Source organism: Oncorhynchus clarkii, chromosome 29, assembly GCF_045791955.1.
Source record: "Oncorhynchus clarkii lewisi isolate Uvic-CL-2024 chromosome 29, UVic_Ocla_1.0, whole genome shotgun sequence".
In the NCBI taxonomy this organism is placed as follows: Eukaryota; Metazoa; Chordata; class Actinopteri; order Salmoniformes; family Salmonidae; genus Oncorhynchus; species Oncorhynchus clarkii.
In genome coordinates, this window is record NC_092175.1 from 328631 (window position 1) to 346391 (window position 17761).

General features: G+C 44.1%; 17 non-coding genes across 17 annotated transcripts; all 17 read right to left on the reverse strand.

The window, feature by feature from the left end:
• Positions 1–637: 637 nt before the first annotated feature.
• On the reverse strand, positions 638–710 carry trnaf-gaa (transfer RNA phenylalanine (anticodon GAA)). The gene has a single exon. It is a non-coding gene; the product is annotated as a tRNA-Phe (tRNA).
• Positions 711–792: 82 nt separating this feature from the next.
• trnai-aau (transfer RNA isoleucine (anticodon AAU)) lies at positions 793–866 on the reverse strand. Its single transcript has one exon. It is a non-coding gene; the product is annotated as a tRNA-Ile (tRNA).
• Positions 867–1745: 879 nt separating this feature from the next.
• trnaf-gaa (transfer RNA phenylalanine (anticodon GAA)) lies at positions 1746–1818 on the reverse strand. The gene has a single exon. It is a non-coding gene; the product is annotated as a tRNA-Phe (tRNA).
• Positions 1819–2565: 747 nt separating this feature from the next.
• On the reverse strand, positions 2566–2639 carry trnai-aau (transfer RNA isoleucine (anticodon AAU)). The gene has a single exon. It is a non-coding gene; the product is annotated as a tRNA-Ile (tRNA).
• Positions 2640–3518: 879 nt separating this feature from the next.
• On the reverse strand, positions 3519–3591 carry trnaf-gaa (transfer RNA phenylalanine (anticodon GAA)). Its single transcript has one exon. It is a non-coding gene; the product is annotated as a tRNA-Phe (tRNA).
• Positions 3592–4611: 1020 nt separating this feature from the next.
• trnaf-gaa (transfer RNA phenylalanine (anticodon GAA)) lies at positions 4612–4684 on the reverse strand. Its single transcript has one exon. It is a non-coding gene; the product is annotated as a tRNA-Phe (tRNA).
• A 1020-nt stretch (positions 4685–5704) lies between these two features.
• trnaf-gaa (transfer RNA phenylalanine (anticodon GAA)) lies at positions 5705–5777 on the reverse strand. The gene has a single exon. It is a non-coding gene; the product is annotated as a tRNA-Phe (tRNA).
• Positions 5778–6797: 1020 nt separating this feature from the next.
• trnaf-gaa (transfer RNA phenylalanine (anticodon GAA)) lies at positions 6798–6870 on the reverse strand. The gene has a single exon. It is a non-coding gene; the product is annotated as a tRNA-Phe (tRNA).
• Positions 6871–7227: 357 nt separating this feature from the next.
• trnaf-gaa (transfer RNA phenylalanine (anticodon GAA)) lies at positions 7228–7300 on the reverse strand. The gene has a single exon. It is a non-coding gene; the product is annotated as a tRNA-Phe (tRNA).
• Positions 7301–7816: 516 nt separating this feature from the next.
• Positions 7817–7890, reverse strand: trnai-aau (transfer RNA isoleucine (anticodon AAU)). Its single transcript has one exon. It is a non-coding gene; the product is annotated as a tRNA-Ile (tRNA).
• Positions 7891–10029: 2139 nt separating this feature from the next.
• On the reverse strand, positions 10030–10103 carry trnai-aau (transfer RNA isoleucine (anticodon AAU)). Its single transcript has one exon. It is a non-coding gene; the product is annotated as a tRNA-Ile (tRNA).
• Positions 10104–11001: 898 nt separating this feature from the next.
• trnaf-gaa (transfer RNA phenylalanine (anticodon GAA)) lies at positions 11002–11074 on the reverse strand. The gene has a single exon. It is a non-coding gene; the product is annotated as a tRNA-Phe (tRNA).
• Positions 11075–13603: 2529 nt separating this feature from the next.
• On the reverse strand, positions 13604–13677 carry trnai-aau (transfer RNA isoleucine (anticodon AAU)). The gene has a single exon. It is a non-coding gene; the product is annotated as a tRNA-Ile (tRNA).
• Positions 13678–15639: 1962 nt separating this feature from the next.
• Positions 15640–15712, reverse strand: trnaf-gaa (transfer RNA phenylalanine (anticodon GAA)). The gene has a single exon. It is a non-coding gene; the product is annotated as a tRNA-Phe (tRNA).
• Positions 15713–15794: 82 nt separating this feature from the next.
• Positions 15795–15868, reverse strand: trnai-aau (transfer RNA isoleucine (anticodon AAU)). Its single transcript has one exon. It is a non-coding gene; the product is annotated as a tRNA-Ile (tRNA).
• An 866-nt stretch (positions 15869–16734) lies between these two features.
• trnaf-gaa (transfer RNA phenylalanine (anticodon GAA)) lies at positions 16735–16807 on the reverse strand. The gene has a single exon. It is a non-coding gene; the product is annotated as a tRNA-Phe (tRNA).
• Positions 16808–16889: 82 nt separating this feature from the next.
• On the reverse strand, positions 16890–16963 carry trnai-aau (transfer RNA isoleucine (anticodon AAU)). The gene has a single exon. It is a non-coding gene; the product is annotated as a tRNA-Ile (tRNA).
• Positions 16964–17761: the final 798 nt, after the last annotated feature.

The following is a 17761-nucleotide window of genomic DNA, read 5'->3' on the forward strand; positions in this document are numbered from 1 at the left end:
GGCAATTCCAAACAGCTGGGGAATTTGATCAATTGGTATTGTGTTTGCTTAGCATGCTATAGGTAGTGGGATCGATGCCCGCATTCCCCAAAAACATTTTTTTTTGTGGATCCAAGAAAGCTCCAGTACGGGGATCAAACCCATGACCTTGGCGTTATTAGCACCACACTCTAACCAACTGAGCTAACCGGCCATTTCCGATTTTGCTCAATTGTTGAAATGCACCGAGCCTCTGCAAGTGCTGGCACGTAAACGAACACGTCCACCAACAGCATAGCCTGACAAGACTGGACCCTCTAGGTTGCTTCTTGCGGAAATTCCAAACGGCTGGGGAATTAGCTCAAATGCTTAGCATGCTATAGGTAGTGGGATCGATGCCCGCATTCCCCAAAAACAATTTTTTTTGTGGATCCAAGAATGCTCCAGTTCACACTTCATGCAGCCTTGTCTTACGACAACCTACTGTCATGTAACAATGACAAGCAACTTTCCTGTAACACTGATGTCAAAATGTCAGATGAAAAACAATAAATTACTTACTTTCAGAGGAGCAGCGTAGCACACACCATTGAGGCCCACAAACAAAGCTGTGGATAGTTTCCTTGAAGCCAGAGCATGAAGAAAGAACAAATACAAATGCCGAAACCCAGGATCGAACCGGGGACCTTTAGAGCTTCAGTCTAACGCTCTCCCAACTGAGCTATTTCGGCAATTCACTAATTGTATTTCTGTTGCACCCTTGACAATTCACATGCATGTGACTCACAATTTTGACACTCAAAATGTACATCATAGCCAGTACGGGGATCGAACCCATGACCTTGGCGTTATTAGCACCACACTCTAACCAACTGAGCTAACCGGCCATTTGCTATTTTGCTCAATTGTTGAAATGCACCGAGCCTCTGCAAGTGCTGGCACGTAAACAAACAAGTCCACCAACAGCATAGCCTGACAAGACTGGACCCTCTAGGTTGCTTCTTGTGGAAATTCCAAACGGCTGGGGAGTTAGCTCAAATGCTTTGCTTGCGTGAGGTATTGGGATCGATGCCTGCATTCTCCAAAAGCAAATTCTTTCATGGATCCAAGAAAACTCCAGTTCACACTTCATGCAGCCTTGTCTTACGACAACCTACTGTCATGTAAACAATGACAAGAAACTGTCATGTAACAATGACAAGAAACTCTCATGTAACACTGATGTCACAATGTCAGATGAAAAAGAAAGACATTACTTACTTTCAGAGAGCAGCGTATCACACACTCTAACCAACTGAGCTAACCGGCCGCTGGCTACAGAGCACAGTTGTTGAGAAGCACCGAGCCTCTGCAAGTGCTGGAGCACAAACTAACAAGTCCACCAACAGCATAGCCTGACAAGACTGGACACTCTTGGTTGCTCCTTGTGGCAATTCCAAACAGCTGGGGAATTTGATCAATTGGTATTGTGTTTGCTTAGCATGCTATAGGTAGTGGGATTGATGCCCGCATTCCCCAAAAACATTTTTTTTTGTGGATCCAAGAAAGCTCCAGTTCACACTTCATGCAGCCTTGTCTTACGACAACCTACTGTCATGTAACAATGACAAGCAACTTTCCTGTAACACTGATGTCAAAATGTCAGTTGAAAAAGCAAAAAATTACTTACTTTCAGAGGAGCAGCGTAGCACACACCATTGAGGCCCACAAACAAAGCTGTGGATAGTTTCCTTGAAGCCAGAGCATGAAGAAAGAACAAATACAAATGCCGAAACCCGGGATCGAACCAGGGACCTTTAGATCTTCAGTCTAACGCTCTCCCAACTGAGCTATTTCGGCGATTCACTAAATTGAATTCTGTAGCACCCTTGACAATTCACATGCATGTGACTCACAATTTTGACACTCAAAAGGTACATCATAACCAGTACGGGGATCGAATCCATGACCTTGGCGTTATTAGCACCACACTCTAACCAACTGAGCTAACCGTCCATTTCCGTTTTAGCTCAATTGTTGAAATGCACCGAGCCTCTGCAAGTGCTGGCACGTAAACGAACACGTCCACCAACAGCATAGCCTGACAAGACTGGACCCTCTAGGTTGCTTCTTGCGGAAATTCCAAACGGCTGGGGAATTAGCACAAATGCTTAGCATGCTATAGGTAGTGGGATCGATGCCCGCATTCCCCAAAAACTATTTTTTTTGTGGATCCAAGAAAGCTCCAGTTCACACTTCATGCAGCCTTGTCTTACGACAACCTACTGTCATGTAACAATGACAAGCAACTTTCCTGTAACACTGATGTCAAAATGTCAGATGAAAAACAAGAAATTACTTACTTTCAGAGGAGCAGCGTAGCACACACCATTGAGGCCCACAAACAAAGCTGTGGATAGTTTCCTTTAAGCCAGAGCATGAAGAAAGAACAAATACAAATGACGAAACCCGGGATCGAACCAGGGACCTTTAGTCTAACGCTCTCCCAACTGAGCTATTTCGGCAATTCATTAATTATATTTCTGTGTTACCCTTGACAATTCACATGCATGTGACTCACAATTTTGACATTCAAAATGTACATCATAGCCAGTACGGGGATCGAACCCATGACCTTGGCGTTATTAGCACCACACTCTAACCAACTGAGCTAACCGGCCATTTTCTATTTTGCTCAATTGTTGAAATGCACCGAGCCTCTGCAAGTGCTGGCACGTAAACAAACAAGTCCACCAACAGCATAGCCTGACAAGACTGGACCCTCTAGGTTGCTTCTTGCGGAAATTCCAAACGGTTGGGGAATTAGCTCAAATGCTTTGCATGCGTGAGGTAGTGGGATCGATGCCTGCATTCTCCAAAAGCAAATTCTTTCACGGATCCAAGAAAACTCCAGTTCACACTTCATGCAGCCTTGTCTTACGACAACCTACTGTCATGTAAACAATGACAAGAAACTGTCATGTAACAATGACAAGAAACTCTCATGTAACACTGATGTCACAATGTCAGATGAAAAAGAAAGACATTACTTACTTTCAGAGAGCAGCGTATCACACACTCTAACCAACTGAGCTAACCGGCCGCTGGCTACAGAGCACAGTTGTTGAGATGCACCGAGCCTCTGCAAGTGCTGGAGCACAAACTAACAAGTCCACCAACAGCATAGCCTGACAAGACTGGACACTCTTGGTTGCTCCTTGTGGCAATTCCAAACAGCTGGGGAATTTGATCAATTGGTATTGTGTTTGCTTAGCATGCTATAGGTAGTGGGATCGATGCCTGCATTCCCCAAAAACAATTTTTTTTGTGGATCCAAGAAAGCTCCAGTTCACACTTCATGCAGCCTTGTCTTACGACAACCTACTGTCATGTAACAATGACAAGCAACTTTCCTGTAACACTGATGTCAAAATGTCAGTTGAAAAAGCAAGAAATTACTTACTTTCAGAGGAGCAGCGTAGCACACACCATTGAGGCCCACAAACAAAGCTGTGGATAGTTTCCTTGAAGCCTGAGCATGAAGAAAGAACAAATACAAATGCCGAAACCCGGGATCGAACCAGGGACCTTTAGATCTTCAGTCTAACGCTCTCCCAACTGAGCTATTTCAGCAATTCACTAAATTTAATACTGTAGCACCCTTGACAATTCACATGCATGTGACTCACAATTTTGACACTCAAAATGTACATCATAGCCAGTACGGGGATCGAACCCATGACCTTGACATTATTTGCACCACACTCTAACCAACTGAGCTATTTTCCTTAATTGTTGAAATGCACCGAGCCTCTGCAAGAGCTGTCACGTAAACAAACAAGTCCACCAACAGCATAGCCTGACAAGACTGGACCCTCTAGGTTGCTTCTTGCGGAAATTCCAAACGGCTGGGGAATTAGCTCAAATGCTTTGCATGCGTGAGTTAGTGGGATCGATGCCTGCATTCTCCAAAAGCAAATTATTTCATGGATCCAAGAAAACTCCAGTTCACACTTCATGCAGCCTTGTCTTACGACAACCTACTGTCATGTAAACAATGACAAGAAACTGTCATGTAACAATGACAAGAAACTCTCATGTAACACTGATGTCACAATGTCAGATGAAAAAGAAAGACATTACTTACTTTCAGAGAGCAGCGTATCACACACTCTAACCAACTGAGCTAACCGGCCGCTGGCTACAGAGCACAGTTGTTGAGATGCACCGAGCCTCTGCAAGTGCTGGAGCACAAACTAACAAGTCCACCAACAGCATAGCCTGACAAGACTGGACACTCTTGGTTGCTCCTTGTGGCAATTCCAAACAGCTGGGGAATTTGATCAATTGGTATTGTGTTTGCTTAGCATGCTATAGGTAGTGGGATCGATGCCTGCATTCCCCAAAAACAATTTTTTTTGTGGATCCAAGAAAGCTCCAGTTCACACTTCATGCAGCCTTGTCTTACGACAACCTACTGTCATGTAACAATGACAAGCAACTTTCCTGTAACACTGATGTCAAAATGTCAGTTGAAAAAGCAAGAAATTACTTACTTTCAGAGGAGCAGCGTAGCACACACCATTGAGGCCCACAAACAAAGCTGTGGATAGTTTCCTTGAAGCCTGAGCATGAAGAAAGAACAAATACAAATGCCGAAACCCGGGATCGAACCAGGGACCTTTAGATCTTCAGTCTAACGCTCTCCCAACTGAGCTATTTCAGCAATTCACTAAATTTAATACTGTAGCACCCTTGACAATTCACATGCATGTGACTCACAATTTTGACACTCAAAATGTACATCATAGCCAGTACGGGGATCGAACCCATGACCTTGACATTATTTGCACCACACTCTAACCAACTGAGCTATTTTCCTTAATTGTTGAAATGCACCGAGCCTCTGCAAGAGCTGTCACGTAAACAAACAAGTCCACCAACAGCATAGCCTGACAAGACTGGACCCTCTAGGTTGCTTCTTGCGGAAATTCCAAACGGCTGGGGAATTAGCTCAAATGCTTTGCATGCGTGAGTTAGTGGGATCGATGCCTGCATTCTCCAAAAGCAAGTTATTTCATGGATCCAAGAAAACTCCAGTTCACACTTCATGCAGCCTTGTCTTACGACAACCTACTGTCATGTAAACAATGACAAGAAACTGTCATGTAACAATGACAAGAAACTCTCATGTAACACTGATGTCACAATGTCAGATGAAAAAGAAAGACATTACTTACTTTCAGAGAGCAGCGTATCACACACTCTAACCAACTGAGCTAACCGGCCGCTGGCTACAGAGCACAATTGTTGAGATGCACCGAGCCTCTGCAAGTGCTGGAGCACAAACTAACAAGTCCACCAACAGCATAGCCTGACAAGACTGGACACTCTTGGTTGCTCCTTGTGGCAATTCCAAACAGCTGGGGAATTTGATCAATTGGTATTGTGTTTGCTTAGCATGCTATAGGTAGTGGGATCGATTCCCGTATTCCCCAAAAACAATTTTTTTTGTGGACCCAAGAAAGCTCCAGTTCACACTTCATGCAGCCTTGTCTTACGACAACCTACTGTCATGTAAACAATGACAAGAAACTGTCATGTAACACTGATGTCAAAATGTCAGATGAAAAACAAGAAAATACTTACTTTCAGAGGAGCAGCGTAGCACACACCATTGAGGCCCACAAACAAAGCTGTGGATAGTTTCCTTGAAGCCAGAGCATGAATAAAGAACAAATACAAATGCCGAAACCCGGGATCGAACCAGGGACCTTTAGAGCTTCAGTCTAACGCTCTCCCAACTGAGCTATCTCGGCAATTCACTAACTGTATTTCTGTGGCACCCTTGACAATTCACATGCATGTAACTCACAATTTTGACACTCAAAATGTAGATCATAGCCAGTACGGGGATCGAACCCATGACCTTGGCATTATTTGCACCACACTCTAACCAACTGAGCTATTTTCCTTAATTGTTCGAAAGCACCGAGCCTCTGCAAGTGCTGGCACGTAAACAAACAAGTCCACCAACAGCATAGCCTGACAAGACTGGACCCTCTAGGTTGCTTCTTGCGGAAATTCCAAACGGCTGGGGAATTAGCTCAAATGCTTTGCATGCGTGAGTTAGTGGGATCGATGCCTGCATTCTCCAAAAGCAAATTATTTCATGGATCCAAGAAAACTCCAGTTCACACTTCATGCAGCCTTGTCTTACGGCAACCTACTGTCATGTAAACAATGACAAGAAACTGTCATGTAACAATGACAAGAAACTCTCATGTAACACTGATGTCACAATGTCAGATGAAAAAGAAAGACATTACTTACTTTCAGAGAGCAGCGTATCACACACTCTAACCAACTGAGCTAACCGGCCGCTGGCTACAGAGCACAGTTGTTGAGAAGCACCGAGCCTCTGCAAGTGCTGGAGCACAAACTAACAAGTCCACCAACAGCATAGCCTGACAAGACTGGACACTCTTGGTTGCTCCTTGTGGCAATTCCAAACAGCTGGGGAATTTGATCAATTGGTATTGTGTTTGTTTAGCATGCTATAGGTAGTGGGATCGATGCCCGCATTCCCCAAAAACTATTTTTTTTGTGGATCCAAGAAAGCTCCAGTTCACACTTCATGCAGCCTTGTCTTACGACAACCTACTGTCATGTAACAATGACAAGCAACTTTCCTGTAACACTGATGTCAAAATGTCAGATGAAAAAGCAAGAAATTACTTACTTTCAGAGGAGCAGCGTAGCACACACCATTGAGGCCCACAAACAAAGCTGTGGATAGTTTCCTTGAAGCCAGAGCATGAAGAAAGAACAAATACAAATGCCGAAACCCGGGATCGAACCAGCGACCTTTAGAGCTTCAGTCTAACGCTCTCCCAACTGAGCTATTTCGGCAATTCACTAATTGTATTTCTGCTGGGGAATTAGCTCAAATGCTTAGCATGCTATAGGTAGTGGGATCGATGCCCGCATTCACCAAAAACATTTTTTTTTGTGGATCCAAGAAAGCTCCAGTTCACACTTCATGCACCCTTGTCTTACGACAACCTACTGTTATGTAAACAATGACAAGAAACTGTCATGTAACAATGACAAGAAACTCTCATGTAACACTGATGTCACAATGTCAGATGAAAAAGAAAGACATTACTTACTTTCAGAGGAGCAGCGTAGCACACACCATTGAGGCCCACAAACAAAGCTGTGGATAGTTTCCTTGAAGCCAGAGCATGAAGAAAGAACAAATACAAATGCCGAAACCCGGGATCGAACCAGGAACCTTTAGATCTTCAGTCTAACACTCTCCCAACTGAGCTATTTCGGCAATTAACTAAATTTAATTCTGTAGCACCCTTGACAATTCACATACATGTGACTCACAATTTTGACACTCAAAATGTACATCATAGCCAGTACAGTGATCGAACCCATGACCTTGGCATTATTAGCACCACACTCTAACCAACTGAACTAACCGGCCATTTGCTATTTTGCTCAATTGTTGAAATGCACCGAGCCTCTGCAAGTGCTGGCACGTAAACAAACAAGTCCACCAACAGCATAGCCTGACAAGACTGGACCCTCTAGGTGGCATCTTGCGGAAATTCCAAACGGCTGGGGATAGCTCCAAATTAGCTGTGGATAGTTTCCTTGAAGCCAGAGCATGAAGAAAGAACAAATACAAATGGCGAAACCCGGGATCGAACCAGGGACCTTTAGATCTTCAGTCTAACACTCTCCCTACTGAGCTATTTCGGCAATTCACTAAATTTAATTCTGTAGCACCCTTGACAATTCACATACATGTGACTCACAATTTTGACACTGAAAATGTACATCATAACCAGTACGGGGATCGAACCCATGACCTTGGCGTTATTAGCACCACACTCTAACCAACTGAGCTAACCGGCCATTTCCGATATTGCTCAATTATTGAAATGCACCGAGCCTCTGCAAGTGCCGGCACGTAAACGAACACGTCCACCAACAGCATAGCCTGACAAGACTGGACCCTCTAAGTTGCTTCTTGCGGAAATTCCAAACGGCTGGGGAATTAGCTCAAACGCTTTGCATGCGTGAGGTAGTGGGATCGATGCCTGCATTCTCCAAAAGCAAATTCTTTCATGGATCCTAGAAAACTCCAGTTCACACTTGCAGCCTTGTCTTACGACAACCTACTGTCATGTAAACAATGACAAGAAACTGTCATGTAACAATGACAAGAAACTCTCATGTAACACTGATGTCACAATGTCAGATGAAAAAGAAAGACATTACTTACTTTCAGAGAGCAGCGTATCACACATTCTAACCAACTGAGCTAACCGGCCGCTGGCTACAGAGCACAGTTGTTGAGATGCACCGAGCCTCTGCAAGTGCTGGAGCACAAACTAACAAGTCCACCAACAGCATAGCCTGACAAGACTGGACACTCTTGGTTGCTCCTTGTGGCAATTCCAAACAGCTGGGGAATTTGATCAATTGGTATTGTGTTTGCTTAGCATGCTATAGGTAGTGGGATCGATTCCCGCATTCCCCAAAAACTATTTTTTTTGTGGATCCAAGAAAGCTCCAGTTCACACTTCATGCAGCCTTGTCTTACGACAACCTACTGTCATGTAACAATGACAAGCAACTTTCCTGTAACACTGATGTCAAAATGTCAGATGAAAAAGCAAGAAATTACTTACTTTCAGAGGAGCAGCGTAGCACACACCATTGAGGCCCACAAACTAAGCTGTGGATAGTTTCCTTGAAGCCAGAGCATGAAGAAAGAACAAATACAAATACCGCAACCCGGGATCGAACCAGGGACCTTTAGAGCTTCAGTCTAACGCTCTCCCAACTGAGCTTTTTCGGCAATTCACTAATCGTATTTCTGTGGCACCCTTGACAATTCACATGCAGGTGACTCACAATTTTGACACTCAAAATGACCATCATAACCACTACGGGGATCGAACCCATGACCTTGGCGTTATTAGCACCACACTCTAACCAACTGAGCTAACATGCCATTTCCGATTTTGCTCAATTGTTGAAATGCACCGAGCCTCTGCAAGTGCTGGCACGTAAACGAACACGTCCACCAACAGCATAGCCTGACAAGACTGGACCCTCTAGGTTGCTTCTTGCGGAAATTCCAAACGGCTGGGGAATTAGCTCAAATGCTTTGCATGCGTGAGTTAGTGGGATCGATGCCTGCATTCTCCAAAAGCAAATTCTTTCATGGATCCAAGAAAACTCCAGTTCACACTTCATGCAGCCTTGTCTTACGACAACCTACTGTCATGTAAACAATGACAAGAAACTGTCATGTAACAATGACAAGAAACTCTCATGTAACACTGATGTCACAATGTCAGATGAAAAAGAAAGACATTACTTACTTTCAGAGAGCAGCGTATCACACACTCTAGCCAACTGAGCTAACCGGCCGCCGGCTACAGAGCACAGTTGTTGAGATGCACCGAGCCTCTGCAAGTGCTGGAGCACAAACTAACAAGTCCACCAACAGCATAGCCTGACAAGACTGGACACTCTTGGTTGCTCCTTGTGGCAATTCCAAACAGCTGGGGAATTTGATCAATTGGTATTGTGTTTGCTTAGCATGCTATAGGTAGTGGGATCGATGCCCGCATTCCCCAAAAACTATTTTTTTTGTGGATCCAAGAAAACTCCAGTTCACACTTCATGCAGCCTTGTCTTACGACAACCTACTGTCATGTAACAACGACAAGCAACTTTCCTGTAACACTGATGTCAAAATGTCAGTTGAAAAAGCAAGAAATTACTTAGTTTCAGAGGAGCAGCGTAGCACACAACATTGAGGCCCACAAAAAAAGCTGTGGATAGTTTCCTTGAAGCCAGAGCATGAAGAAAGAACAAATACAAATGTCGAAACCCGGGATCGAACCAGTTACCTTAATATCTTCAGTCTAACGCTCTCCCAACTGAGCTATTTCGGCAATTCACTAATTTGATTTCTGTGGTACCCTTGACAATTCACATGCATGTGACTCACAATTTTGACACTCAAAATGTACATCACAGCCAGAACGGGGATCGAACCCATGACCTTGGCGTTATTAGCACCACACTCTAACCAACTGAGCTAACCGGCCATTTGCTAATTTGCTCAATTGTTGAAATGCACCGAGCCTCTGCAAGTGCTGGCACGTAAACAAACAAGTCCACCAACAGCATAGCCTGACAAGACTGGACCCTCTGGGTTGCTTCTTGCGGAAATTCCAAACGGCTGGGGAATTAGCTCAAATGCTTTGCATGCGTGAGTTAGTGGGATCGATGCCTGCATTCTCCAAAAGCAAATTCTTTCATGGATCCAAGAAAACTCCAGTTCACACTTCATGCAGCCTTGTCTTACGACAACCTACTGTCATGTAAACAATGACAATAAACTGTCATGTAACAATGACAAGAAACTCTCATGTAACACTGATGTCACAATGTCAGATGAAAAAGAAAGACATTACTTACTTTCAGAGAGCAGCGTATCACACACTCTAACCAACTGAGCTAACCGGCCGCTGGCTACAGAGCACAGTTGTTGAGATGCACCGAGCCTCTGCAAGTGCTGGAGCACAAACAAACAAGTCCACCAACAGCATAGCCTGACAAGACTGGACACTCTTGGTTGCTCCTTGTGGCAATTCCAAACAGCTGGGGAATTTGATCAATTGGTATTGTGTTTGCTTAGCATGCATAAGTTAGCTTAGCTTAGCATAGGTAGTGGGATCGATGCCCGCATTCCCGAAAAACTATTTTTTTTGTGGATCCAAGAAAGCTCCAGTTCACACTTCATGCAGCCTTGTCTTAAGACAACCTACTGTCATGTAACAATGACAAGCAACTTTCCTGTAACACTGATGTCAAAATGTCAGTTGAAAAAGCAAGAAATTACTTACTTTCAGAGGAGCAGCGTAGCACACACCATTGAGGCCCACAAACATAGCTGTGGATAGTTTCCTTGAAGCCAGAGCATGAAGAAAGAACAAATTCAAATGCCGAAACCCGGGATCAAACCAGGGACCTTTAGATCTTCAGTCTAACGCTCTCCCAACTGAGCTATTTCGGCAATTCACTAATTGTAATACTGTAGCACCCTTGACAATTCACATGCATGTAACTCACAATTTTCACACTCAAAATGACCATCATAACCAGTACGGGGATCGAACCCATGACCTTTGCGTTATTAGCACCACACTCTAACCAACTGAGCTAACCGGCCATTTCCAATTTTGCTCAATTGTTGAAATGCACCGAGCCTCTGCAAGTGCTGGCATGTAAACGAACACGTCCACCAACAGCATAGCCTGACAAGACTGGACCCTCTATGTTGCTTCTTGCGGAAATTCCAAACGGCTGGGGAATTAGCTCAAATGCTTAGCATGCTATAGGTAGTGGGATCGATGCCTGCATTCTCCAAAAGCAAATTCTTTCATGGATCCAAGAAAACTCCAGTTCACACTTCATGCAGCCTTGTCTTACGACAACCTACTGTCATGTAACAATGACAAGCAACTTTCCTGTAACACTGATGTCAAAATGTCAGATGAAAAAGCAAGAAATTATTTACTTTCAGAGGAGCAGCGTAGCACACACCGTTGAGGCCCACAAACAAAGCTGTGGATAGTTTCCTTGAATAAAGAACAAGCACAAATGCCGAAACCTGGGATCAAACCAGGGACCTTTAGAGGTTCAGTCTAACGCTCTCCCAACTGAGCTATTTCGACAATTCACTAATTGTATTTATGTGGCACCCTTGACAATTCACATTGATGTGACTCACAATTTAGACACTCAAAATGTACATCATAGCCAGTACGGGGATCGAACCCATGACCTTGGCATTATTTGCACCACACTCTAACCAACTGAGCTAACCTGCCATTTGCTATTTTGCTCAAATGTTGAAATGCACCGAGCCTCTGCAAGTGATGGCACGTAAACAAACAAGTCCACCAACAGTATAGCCTGACAAGACTGGACACTCTTGGTTGCTCCTTGTGGCAATTCCAAACAGCTGGGGAATTTGATCAATTGGTATTGTGTTTGCTTAGCATGCTATAGGTAGTGGGATTGATGCCCGCATTCCCCAAAAACAATTTTTTTTGTGGATCCAAGAAAGCTCCAGTTCACACTTCATGCAGCCTTGTCTTACGACAACCTACTGTCATGTAACAATGACAAGCAACTTTCCTGTAACACTGATGTCAAAATGTCAGTTGAAAAAGCAAGAAATTACTTACTTTCAGAGGAGCAGCGTAGCACACACCATTGAGGCCCACAAACAAAGCTGTGGATAGTTTCCTTGAAGCCAGAGCATGAAGAAAGAACAAATACAAATGCCGAAACCCGGGAACGAACCAGGGAGCTTCAGTCTAACGCTCTGCCAACTGAGCTATTTCGGCAATTCACTAATTGTATTTCTGTGGCACCCTTGACAATTCACATGCATGTGACTCACAATTTTGACATTTAAAATGTACATCATAGCCAGTACGGGGATCAAACCCATGACCTTGGCATTATTTGCACAACACTCTAACCAACTGAGCTAACCGGCCATTTGCTCTTTTGCTCAATTGTTGAAATGCACCGAGCCTCTGCAAGTTCTGGCACGTAAACAAACAAGTCCACCAACAGCATAGCCTGACAAGACTGGACCCTCTAGGTTGCTTCTTGCGGAAATTCCAAACGGCTGGGGAATTAGCTCAAATGCTTTGCATGCGTGAGGTAGTGGGATCGATGCCTGCATTCTCCAAAAGCAAATTCTTTCATGGATCCTAGAAAACTCCAGTTCACACTTCATGCAGCCTTGTCTTACGACAACCTACTGTCATGTAAACAATGACAAGAAACTGTCATGTAACAATGACAAGAAACTATCATGTAACACTGATGTCACAATGTCAGATGAAAAGGAAAGACATTACTTACTTTCAGAGAGCAGCGTATCACACACTCTAACCAACTGAGCTAACCGGCCGCTGGCTACAGAGCACAGTTGTTGAGATGCACCGAGCCTCTGCAAGTGCTGGAGCACAAACTAACAAGTCCACCAACAGCATAGCCTGACAAGACTGGACACTCTTGGTTGCTCCTTGTGGCAATTCCAAACAGTTGGGGAATTTGATCAATTGGTATTGTGTTTGCTTAGCATGCTATAGGTAGTGGGATCGATGCCCACATTCCCCAAAAACTATTTTTTTTGTGGATCCAAGAAAGCTCCAGTTCACACTTCATGCAGCCTTGTCTTACGACAACCTACTGTCATGTAACAATGACAAGCAACTTTCCTGTAACACTGATGTCAAAATGTCAGTTGAAAAAGCAAGAAATTACTTACTTTCAGAGGAGCAGCGTAGCACGCACCATTGAGGCCCACAAACAAAGTTGTGGATAGTTTCCTTGAAGCCAGAGCATGAAGAAAGAACAAATACAAATGCCGAAACCTGGGATCGAACCAGGGACCTTTAAATCTTCAGAATAACGCTCTCCCAACTGAGCTATTTCAGCAATTCACTATTTTTATTTTTGTGGCACCCTTCACAATTCACATGCATGTGACTCACAATTTTGACACTCAAAATGTACATCATAGCCAGTACGGGGATCGAACCCATGACCTTGGCGTTATTAGCACCACACTCTAACCAACTGAGCTAACCGGCCATTTGCTATTTTGCTCAATTGTTGAAATGCACTGAGCCTCTGCAAGTGCTGGCACGTAAACAAACAAGTCCACCAACAGCATAGCCTGACAAGACTGGACCCTCTAGGTTGCTTCTTGCGGAAATTCCAAACGGCTGGGGAATTAGCTCAGATGCTTTGCATGCGTGAGGAAGTGGGATCGATGCCTGCATTCTCCAAAAGCAAATTCTTTATTGGATCCAAAAAAACTCCAGTTCACACTTCATGCAGCCTTGTCTTACGACAACCTACTGTCATGTAAACAATGACAAGAAACTCTCATGTAACACTGATGTCACAATGTCAGATGAAAAAGAAAGACATTACCTACTTTCAGAGAGCAGCGTATCACACACTCTAACCAACTGAGCTAACCGGCCGCTGGCTACAGAGCACAATTGTTGAGATGCACCGAGCCTCTGCAAGTGCTGGAGCACAAACTAACAAGTCCACCAACAGCATAGCCTGACAAGACTGGACACTCTTGGTTGCTCCTTGTGGCAACTCCAAACAGCTGGGGAATTTTATCAATTGGTATTGTGTTTGCTTAGCATGCTATAGGTAGTGGGATCGATGCCCGCATTCCTCAAAAACATTTTTTTTTGTGGATCCAAGAAAGCTCCAGTTCACACTTCATGCAGCCTTGTCTTACGACAACCTACTGTCATGTAACAATGACAAGCAACTTTCCTGTAACACTGATGTCAAAATGTCAGATGAAAAAGCAAGAAATTACTTACTTTCAGAGGAGCAGCGTAGCACACACCATTGAGGCCCACAAACAAAGCTTTGGATAGTTTCCTTGAAGCCAGAGCATGAAGAAAGAACAAATACAAATGCCGAAACCCGGGATCGAACCAGGTACCTTAATATCTTCAGTCTAACGCTCTCCCAACTGGGCTATTTCGGCAATTAACAAATTTTATTTCTGCGGCACCCTTGACAATTCACATGCATGTGACTCACAATTTTGACACTCAAAATGTACATCATAGCCAGTACGGGGATCGAACCCATGACCTTGGCATTATTGCACCACACTCTAACCAACTGAGCTAATCGGCCATTTGCTATTTTGCTCAATTGTTGAAATGCACCGAGCCTCTGAACGTGCTGGCACGTAAACAAACAAGTCCACCAACAGCATAGCCTGACAAGACTGGACCCTCTAGGTTGCTTCTTGCGGAAATTCCAAACGGCTGGGGAATTAGCTCAAATGCTTTGCATGCGTGAGTTAGTGGGATCGATTTCTGCATTCTCCAAAAGCAAATTCTTTCATGGATCCAAGAAAACTCTAGTTCACACTTCATGCAGCCTTGTCTTACGACAACCTACTGTCATGTAAACAATGACAAGAAACTGTCATGTAACAATGACAAGAAACTCTCATGTAACACTGATGTCACAATGTCAGATGAAAAAGAAAGACATTACTTACTTTCAGAGAGCAGCGTATCACACACTCTAACCAACTGAGCTAACCGGCCGCTGGCTACAGAGCACAGTTGTTGAGATGCACCGAGCCTCTGCAAGTGCTGGAGCACAAACTAACAAGTCCACCAACAGCATAGCCTGACAAGACTGGAAACTCTTGGTTGCTCCTTGTGGCAATTCCAAACAGTTGGGGAATTTGATCAATTGGTATTGTGTTTGCTTAGCATGCTATAGGTAGTGGGATCGATGCACGCATTCCCCAAAAACTATTTTTTTTGTGGATCCAGGAAAGCTCCAGTTCACACTTCATGCAGCCTTGTCTTACGACAACCTACTGTCATGTAACAATGACAAGCAACTTTCCTGTAACACTGATGTCAAAATGTCAGTTGAAAAAGCAAGAAATGACTTAGTTTCAGAGGAGCAGCGTAGCACACACCATTGAGGCCCACAAACAAAGCTGTGGATAGTTTCCTTGAAGCCAGAGCATGAAGAAAGAACAAATACAAATGCCGAAACCCGGGATCAAACCAGGGACCTTTAGATTTTCAGTCTAACGCTCTCCCAACTGAGCTATTTCAGCAATTCACTCATTTTAATTATGTGGCACCCTTGACAATTCACATGCATGTGACTCACAATTTTGACACTCAAAATGTACATCATAGCCAGTACGGTGATCGAACCCATGACCTTGGCGTTATTAGCACCACACTCTAACCAACTGAGCTAACCGGCCATTTGCTATTTTGCTCAATTGTTGAAATGCACCGAGCCTCTGCAAGTGCTGGAGCACAAACTAACAAGTCCACCAACAGCATAGCCTGACAAGACTGGACCCTCTAGGTTGCTTCTTGCGGAAATTCCAAACGGCTGGGGAATTAGCTCAAATGCTTTGCATGCGTGAGGTAGTGGGATCGATGCCTGCATTCTCCAAAAGCAAATTCTTTCATGGATCCTAGAAAACTCCAGTTCACACTTCATGCAGCCTTGTCTTACGACAACCTACTGTCATGTAAACAATGACAAGAAACTGTCATGTAACAATGACAAGAAACTCTCATGTAACACTGATGTCACAATGTCAGATGAAAAAGAAAGACATTACCTATTTTCAGAGAGCAGCGTATCACACACTCTAACCAACTGAGCTAACCGGCCGCTGGCTACAGAGCACAATTGTTGAGATGCACCGAGCCTCTGCAAGTGCTGGAGCACAAACTAACAAGTCCACCAACAGCATAGCCTGACAAGACTGGACCCTCTAGGTTGCTTCTTGCGGAAATTCCAAACGGCTGGGGAATTAGCTCAAATGCTTTGCATGCGTGAGGTAGTGGGATCGATGCCCGCATTCCCCAAAAACACTTTTTTTTGTGGATCCAAGAAAGCTCCAGTTCACACTTCATGCAGCCTTGTCTTACGACAACCTACTGTCATGTAACAATGACAAGCAACTTTCCTGTAACACTGATGTCAAAATGTCAGATGAAAAACATGAAATTACTTACTTTCAGAGGAGCAGCGTAGCACACACCATTGAGGCCCACAAACAAAGCTGTGGATAGTTTCCTTGAAGCCAGAGCATGAAGAAAGAACAAATACAAATGCCTAAACCCGGGATCGAACCAGGGACCTTTAGATCTTCAGTCTAACACTCTCCCAACTGAGCTATTTCGGCAATTCACTAAATTTAATTCTGTAGCACCCTTGACAATTCACATGCATATGACTCACAATTTTGACACTCAAAATGTACATCATAACCAGTACGGGGATCGAACCCATGACCTTGGCGTTATTAGCACCACACTCTAACCAACTGAGCTAACCGGCCATTTGCTATTTTGCTCAATTGTTGAAATGCACCGAGCCTCTGCAAGTGCTGGCACGTAAACGAACACGTCCACCAACAGCATAGCCTGACAAGACTGGACCCTCTAAGTTGCTTCTTGCGGAAATTCCAAACGGCTGGGGAATTAGCTCAAATGCTTTGCATGCGTGAGGTAGTGGGATCGATGCCTGCATTCTCCAAAAGCAAATTCTTTCATGGATCCTAGAAAACTCCAGTTCACACTTGCAGCCTTGTCTTACGACAACCTACTGTCATGTAAACCAACAGCATAGCCTGACAAGACTGGACCCTCTAGGTTGCTTCTTGCGGAAATTCCAAACGGCTGGGGAATTAGCTCAAATGCTTTGCATGCGTGAGGTAGTGGGATCGATGCCTGCATTCTCCAAAAGCAAATTCTTTCATGGATCCTAGAAAACTCCAGTTCACACTTCATGCAGCCTTGTCTTACGACAACCTACTGTCATGTAAACAATGACAAGAAACTGTCATGTAACAATGAAAAGAAACTCTCATGTAACACTGATGTCACAATGTCAGATGAAAAAGAAAGACATTACCTATTTTCAGAGAGCAGCGTATCACACACTCTAACCAACTGAGCTAACCGGCCGCTGGCTACAGAGCACAATTGTTGAGATGCACCGAGCCTCTGCAAGTGCTGGAGCACAAACTAACAAGTCCACCAACAGCATAGCCTGACAAGACTGGACCCTCTAGGTTGCTTCTTGCGGAAATTCCAAACGGCTGGGGAATTAGCTCAAATGCTTTGCATGCGTGAGG